Source organism: Patagioenas fasciata, chromosome 2 (assembly GCF_037038585.1).
Source record: "Patagioenas fasciata isolate bPatFas1 chromosome 2, bPatFas1.hap1, whole genome shotgun sequence".
NCBI classification, from domain to species: domain Eukaryota; kingdom Metazoa; phylum Chordata; class Aves; order Columbiformes; family Columbidae; genus Patagioenas; species Patagioenas fasciata.
The window spans coordinates 155,026,242-155,032,497 of record NC_092521.1 but is presented as its reverse complement, the minus strand read 5'-3'; the positions used below and the strand labels follow the sequence as shown (position 1 = coordinate 155,032,497).

The 6,256-nt window shown below is 45.0% G+C and overlaps 1 protein-coding gene across 3 annotated transcripts in view; it reads left to right on the top strand.

The window, feature by feature from the left end:
* Nucleotides 1-2,977: 2,977 nt before the first annotated feature.
* CUL2 (cullin 2) overlaps nt 2,978-6,256 on the top strand; it is a 49,535-nt gene continuing 46,256 nt past the window's right edge. For 2 of the 3 annotated variants that reach the window (XM_065831957.2, XM_065831955.2), the window contains exon 1: nt 3,171-3,325. The gene's annotated coding sequence lies outside the window, so the exon portion shown is untranslated. Of the gene's footprint in view, nt 3,113-3,170; nt 3,326-6,256 lie in introns of those variants that run through there. The other variant, XM_065831956.2, reaches the window with a different exon arrangement.

Genomic DNA, 6,256 nt, shown 5'->3' with positions numbered 1-6,256 from the left:
CTCCTCCAAAACCTGCCCCTAATACTTTTTTAATTTGAAATTTAAATTTTAAAAGATGAAACATAAGATTCTATTCCGCTTTGACAGAAACAGAGTTGGCTCAACTATATTTAGCAGCAGGCATTAGAGGGTCCTAAAGTCTGGCCAGTATTAAGAAGTATATTCACGGCAGCAACCTGTAGTCATACTTAAGGTTCATACACACATTTTTAGAACAAGACACTTCAGGTGCAGTTTATCAGAAGCAGTCCCACTAGGTTCCCTTTAAAACAGAGCCTTGGATGCTATTTCTCCCATCCTAATGTAGAAAGAAAGCTAAAATGAGGTAAATTACTTGCCTGCTTCTCTCAATATAAAAGAGTGATATAAAATAAGTAGCTCAGCTCTAGAAATCTACTTAGTAGATGCAGAATTAGCCTATTTTAGAATCCCCTTACTGAATCTTAAAAAAAAAGTCACCATAACATTGCTCACTACTTGAAGGCAAGTGTGCTGAAAAGTCTCTGCAGTGACTGCATGGAAAGGTCATTTCCAGAAAACTTTCTGGGTGTTTATCACATGATAAACATTTGTATTTTGATGTTCTTTGGCTACATTTACACTCATGAATACGATACAATACATCTGTAGGAAAGAACTATTGGTGCTGAGCACTTGATATCCACACTATGTGATTTTCAGAGGTTTTGCTTCATTTTGATCCCATGAACATTAACAGTTGATTGGCTGGACTACCCACTGATGTAATGGCCTGATTATTACATAATTTTGGAGGCTTTTTTTACAGCTATCCATGTGGAGACTGCTGCCAAACTAAGAGCCTAATTTTTTTTTTTTTTTTTAAAGGTGAGTTAGATGTGATACTTTTTGAATATACATATAATTAAGATATTTGGGAATGCCATAATTATGTAAACCTGACATTACATAGAGTTTTACAAAGGTATGGAAATATGCACCATGACAATATCCTACTCAGTGCAGGCTACCGAATTAGCACTCTTACTGCATGTCTTTAAAACTTGATCTTCCATTTTCTAATAAAGTGCTTCTTTATTCAAGACATTTACACTTGCTTCTGCGGCACTGAGGAACTGGACTTCTAATAAAAAAACAGCCTAAGCAATATTTTTCCATAACCAAGGATTTAAGAATTTGAAATCAGCGGTTTTCTACATGCACATGTAGAAAATCATCTCTTGCTATCATCCAGGCCTGAAGAAGTTATGAGAACTGTAAAATGATTTTAAGTCACTTTTCAGAACACAACCTCACTGCACCCACTGTATATTTCCAGTGTTGCTGTTTTCAGTTGGAAAGGAAAAGAAAGGAGTACGTGAATAGCATGTAAAGGAGGATACAGGTATCAAAACTCTCTTGCATAATAAGAGCAGCTGTATGACATTTTCATAACTAAACAAACAAACATGTGGGCTGAAATCAAACAGATTTCCCTCTGGCAGGAAACATACGCCAAATAGCAGAAATAAATATATTATAAGTGTGTTATATTTTGAGTGATGCAGCAATTATATCAGTAATCACTATACTGAATGTGGTATTTTTTCTGAGCGAGATAGTTTTCATATTGTCCTCCTATGCCTCACATATTTGAACTTCCTAGGAGAAAAGAAAATAATCAAATTCATAGTGGGCTATTTTTAAGATGTTCTGAACACAGATACCTTTTATGAAGGAAATAAAAAGCATGTACTTAAAAGTATTTTTCATGATATAACGGTACACACGCACATAAGGGAAAATAGGAAGATTTTATAACAAACTAAGGAGATACTACTTATTTCTTTGTAATCCAGTAATTGTCTGTTAAAGGGTCTTTTAAGAACAATCTTTACACACAGAATGGATACAGTTACTAAAAAGAAAATAGAAAATAAAGTTGTTTGACTATGTAAGAATGGATAGGTTCAGATGGGAAACTGATTTCCAAAGAGAAGATGCAAGAAACTGCCACAAGAAAATTCCAGTGTGATTTCTGTAGCATTGCACATCAAACCAGCCCATTTGGAGAGGAGAGAAACAGGCTGCGGGAATAAGATGCATTTCTCCTGCTCTTGGGAATTACAACAGGTACCCCTCTGCAAAACAGCTTGCAGAGTCACGGTAAATTGATTAAAAAAGTTACACTTTTGCACCTAACTTGTTATGGTTCTACATGTTTTCTGATGTACTTCAGAACCATTCTCCCTTGTCTGTCAGCCCCACAGCCTTCCGTCTGTGAAAACCGGAGACGGCTTTAACACACAGGGGCTGTGTTTGTCTCCGGGACAAGGCTGAGGCAACAGGCCCCAGTTTTTCCGCAGAGCAGGTGACTCCGTCATCGCGGGTGAGCGGTGAGAGCAGCGGGAGCTGCGGCTGCTCCGAGCAGGTGCTGTTCAGTCCTGCCCCGGTGCAGGTCACCGGCCGGTCCCACACGGACGTGAAGACTTTTAACTACATTGTCTCCACAGTGGTTTTATGTAGTTCGAATTAAACACTTTTGTTTCTGCTTTCTGCCCAAGGAAAGGCACGTTTATTGGGCTTCTTGCACTTCAGCAGGGGCTGGAAGTGGTTTATTCGTGGTGGGGACTCAAGGGCACAGGGCCGCCTCCATCTTCTGGGGAAACCGAAATCTCCTCACGCGAACCCCCGCGAACCGAGACTCCCCGCGCCCAGGGGAGGGACCCCGCACAGGGTTTGGCCTCCCCGGCGCCTGCAGAACCGCACAAGTGGGCCTAAGGGCGGCCTGGCCGGCCGTGCCCGAGCTGCTGGCTACCCGCCCCCCGCGACTCCATTTCGAGCTGGTCAGTGGCCCGGCCCCGCCACCCGAGTGGAGGGTGATGCGCATGCGCGGAGGGGACCCGTCACCAACGGAGGAGCAACGCGTGCGCGGGGACCCAACGAGACATGCGCCATACTGCCTCGCGCCGACCCGCTGCGGGGAATTGCGGCCGCTCGTGCTTGCCGTAGAGTGGGCTGTACCAAGACCCTCTCCTCAGGCGGGGGGGTGGGGTCGGAAAGTGACGGTGCGCCGAGACTCATTGGCCCCCGCCCACCTTGTCGCCGGCGGGGACAGCCCGGGGGTGGCGGCGCGGAGCGCGCAGCGCGGCGGGTGAGGGAGAGTCAGGCGGCGGCGCGGAGGGCGTGGGGCCGCACCGCACCCCGTCCCCGGCAGTGGCGGCGCCGGCGGAGGGGCGGGGCGCGAGGGGCGAGCGGCTTGGGTAATGGCAGCGCTGTGAGGACGGAGCGGGGCAGGGACCGCGGCCGCAGGGCAGGCAGCGAGGGAAGCCGGCGGGCGTCGCTGACTCGGGCCCCTTGCCGCCAGGTAACCCCCGCGCCGGCCCGGCCGGGAGCGCCGCGGGGCTGAAGGGAGAGAGCCCCGCGGGTCAGGGGGAGGCGGAGGCTTTAGACCCGCGCGCGGTGGGCGGCCGGGCCGGGTGCGTGTGGGGCGGGAGGCCCTGCCCGGGTGGGAGCGCCCGACGGCCCTGCCCGCCGCCCCGCGGGTCGTTGGCTCCGGGGGCTGCCGGGCCCGCCCCGAGCGCCCTTTCCTCGGCCGTGTTTGTGTGGCAGCGCCCTCCCCCGCGGGGGGCTGCACCGGGTCCTGCCCTTGGCCGGCGGGGAGGGTGCGGTGCGGCTGCCCCGGCTGGGCCCGGCAGTGGTCTCGCCCGCGTCCTCAGCTGGTTTCACTTTTGTTTTGGTGGGGAGGAGAGGGGGGAGCCCCCGTCCCCTGCCCCAGGGGCTGTGGGGAGCGGGGTGTCGGCAGGCAGCGTTGTTTATAGGTTTGACTCGGGTACCCCTGCCCTTGGCTGTTAACCCACCGCGAGCTTGTGATGTTATTTCTCTAGATGGTTAAATAGGTTGGAACTGGGGAGCGTTTTGACGCTGGCCAAAATCTACGTCTGTTTGTGTGAACAAACACATTCAGTATGACAGTGGCACATTTTAGGGAATGAGGCAATGGAAGCAACATCCTTTCATTATTGTCGTGTGTAGATATGTTTAACGATAATCTGTTCCTTAGTGTTTGTCAAACAGCTGTAGTTGCCTACCCGCTGAATAGTATAAACCTTAGAATAGATATTCTACTCTGCTAAAATTTTTACCGTGGAGGTTACTTGCATCTGCATGAGATATTTAATACTCTAAGCTGGTGAGCTCGTGCAGTGCAGACAGAGGGACAGCAAACCTCCAGACCCCAGCGTCTTGCAGAAAAAGTTATACTGCATTTGGTAACATGTCTGAAGGAGGTTTAAATTCATACAGATGTGAAAGCTGTAAGAGAATGCCGAACAACAGTAACCTCTGTCTTAAAATATTTAACCCCAGTATACGTGGATGAGTATATGGCTGCATAGTGCTTTGTATAGTATTTAGTCTTGGTGATGCTAAACACAGTGTTACTGATTCTGTGTGATGTGTTGTGGAGAGGACTTTTTTTCCACCCTTATTTTTTCCTGTTTATCCTCTCAGCTTTGCTTATCTGTGAAGGAATGGTTCTTTTACCTTGCAGGTACCAAGTCTGTTTGAGAAAGAGCAACCTCTAACATAACACTCAACAAAGTATAACTTAATTGGCACAAGAATTTCGTAGGGTTCTTAAAACTTTTGTGGACCATGATTATGTTTTCTTGGGTCAGCTGAAAATACTCTTGTGCTTTCCAGAAGAAGAATGATATTGGAGTTTTTAGAAGACTGCTTTTTTTGTTTGTGTTTTTTGTTTTTGTTTGGTTTTGTTTTTTCACCTCCTTTTGGAAGTGAGCTCTGCTGTTGTTTACTTCTCCTGAGGTTTATGTTTCATTGAAACATGCATCAGTCTGTGTTTTTCACCTTACTTTTTTGATATGTATCTATTTGTTTTGTCAGTTCTCACTGATTTTCTGTGTAGTAAGCTGCTACTGACATACATAGATTGAAGATTTGTTTTTAATTCCAAAAGTGGTAACCACTTAAATGTTTCTACTGATCTGAAAACATGTATGCACCACTTACTGAGCTTTAGTTCTTAAAAAGTTTCCTGTTAATAAAACCTAGGATAATACCACTTCCTTGATATTACTTAGTTGCTACTTAGTTTCTTTATGAAATCAAAGTAAATGTGGGTTATGTCAGACATTGATTACATTTTAAACGGAAACTGTTGTGTTGCAGGTAGAGGAAAACAAGCCTCTGTGGTTGCTGAATGCACAGCAGTTAAGGAGCTTGGTTAGTTAGGGTGGCATTTTGCATGCATGTGGTGCAAAATTGCATCTGATTTTTTTTCTTTTTATTCTTAAACTGAGAAGGTATATATCCTGCAGTTTGAGAAAACTAATTTGCTTGAGAAAAATTAAGAACCAGTAGCAGTTAAGGTAGTAAGCTGGTTGCTGAATAGTATTGTAGCATGACATTTGATTCTTTCTGTTCTAGAGGTGTACTTCTTGTGCTGAAAGTTTGTCACTAACTTTCTTTTTTCTCTTCTGACCTTGAAAACTTGGGAACGCAACTCCAGAGGCACTTGTCCATCTTTTCAAAATGGAAGTAGAAGTATTCTTTCCACTTTTTGTTTTAGTCTCATGATGTCATGGTTCTGAGCAGAAATTAGACTTGCTTTGTACATGGAGTGTCACACATCAGGTCCTTTCTAGATCAGGTGCATAGGACAGAGACAAACAGAAACAAAGGGGAGGCCTTTACTGTTGTGTGTCTCTCAGGATCTCTTTTTAAAAAATTACCTTACTGTATTCCTAGTTTTATTTCAGTAATTTAAGTTTTTCTTTCAGTAAATCTCTTCTGGTATTTTTGATAGGAAATTACTAACACGGCTTCTGTATTTTCAAACCATGTCTTATTTGAAAGAATTCACTATTTGTCCTGCTGCACAGTGCAATAAGCTTCACAAGCTCTGCCTAATGCTTTGTGTTTAGAGGTGTTTTCTTCTTGTCATCCTGATCAAAGCTTTTGGGTTTTGTGGCTTTTTAAGTATAACACCAAAAATGTCTCATGAAAGCTTGAGGTGAACATAGGCTACAAACTGACAGTAGTAATTTCAAATACACTGGTAGTATGTTCAGTGTGTTCCTGCCCAGAATTGTTTCAGATACAGCAGAAACAGTCTTTGTATGAAGTGACCAAGCAAAAATTTACAGGAAAGTTTTCATCACGTGGGCACTGTTAAATGGGTGGCTTGGTGGGGTGATGAACTTTGAGTCATGATGCTGTGAGATAAATTGGTGTTATGTTATAGGCTATTCTTGCAACATTAATGTTCCATTCCGTA